The following is a 1,353-nucleotide window of genomic DNA, read 5'->3' as shown; positions in this document are numbered from 1 at the left end:
AACCCACCCACGTGATTTTGAGGCTCTCTGACTGAACTCCAGCCACCATCCTTAATCACGTCTTCTGTCGAAAAAAAAAAAAAAAAAAAAAAATGAAGTACTGGGCTTCCTGTATACCAACCCCTATCCTCCACCAAAGAACTACATCTATAGCTCAACTGTTATTCATGCTTGTGCCTTTTGACTGCACTAACAAATCTGTAACTGTCCCAAACCATCTATTCTAGAGGTGGCTCACCTATTATCCAAAACCAAGCCCAGAGTCTCTAGGCTGTAATCTGTTGTTTAATCCACTGGGCCCATTTCCTCTTTTCTCAGGCTGGAAAGCCCGCCCTGGGTTTGTTCTCAGTGCACCACCCTGAGACAGGATCCTCCCCCACAGCCAAGGCCAGGAGGGCCGATTAGATTAGCGCACAGCGGCGCTGAGGAGGGAGGAAAATACAATAGAGAAGTCTTCCTCAAACGTCCTTCCTAAAAAGAGCCTCTTTGTGAGGCCAGCTAAACTCTAGAAAAATTTTCAAACATCAAGGATTCCAAAAAAGTCACACTCGGGGCTCAAAGGTTAAGAGTCACTGGCCCCTTGCTCCTACAGAAAACCCCGGTTCAATTCCCAGCACCTACACGGCAGCTAACAACTGTCTGTAATTCTGGTTCCAAGGAGATCTGACACCATCTCTGGCACCATCTGTGTTTGGCTGAAAGCATCACCTCAACTTGCTAACACCCTTTTTTACAAAAAGTCTGGAAAATTTGGCTTGGGGCTTCACCTGAGCTCCTGGCCTCAGTCCAAACTCCACCTCCAAGAAAATCCACCAGACGGTGACCTCTCCCCAGGGAGGGTCAAGAAAGCCCACCAAACAGTAACCTTTCCCCAGGGAAGGGCGGTACCATTCCCACAGTTTATTTAAACTGTCCCCTAGAGCCAGCGGTGGTGGCGCACACCTATAATCCCAGCATTTGGAAGGCAGAGGCAGGTGGATCTCTGTGAGTTCGAGACCAGCCTGGTCTACAAGAGCTAGTTTCAGGACAGGCTCCAAAGCAACACAGAGAAACCCTGTCTTGAAAAAAAAAAACAAAAACAAAAAAACTGTCCCCTAGAGAATGAACACATGGTTTCTGAGTTTTGTGTGGTCTTCCCCTCTCCACGTTTTCTTGGGGACACGCAGGAGCATTCCATTAAACATGGGTGTCTTTAATTCGGTCTGATTCAGTTTGATTGAGATTATTTGTGTCGGTGGAGAGGTTTGTCTAAGAGAAAATACCTAACAGACTGCTGGCCTCTGAAGGCACTAGACATGCACCTGGTGCACAGACATGCATGCAGACAAAATATTCTGACATATAAAGTAAAAA

The sequence above is a fragment of the Microtus ochrogaster genome, chromosome 4 (assembly GCF_000317375.1).
Source record: "Microtus ochrogaster isolate Prairie Vole_2 chromosome 4, MicOch1.0, whole genome shotgun sequence".
Taxonomy (NCBI): Eukaryota; Metazoa; Chordata; class Mammalia; order Rodentia; family Cricetidae; genus Microtus; species Microtus ochrogaster.
This window is presented reverse-complemented; position numbering follows the sequence as displayed.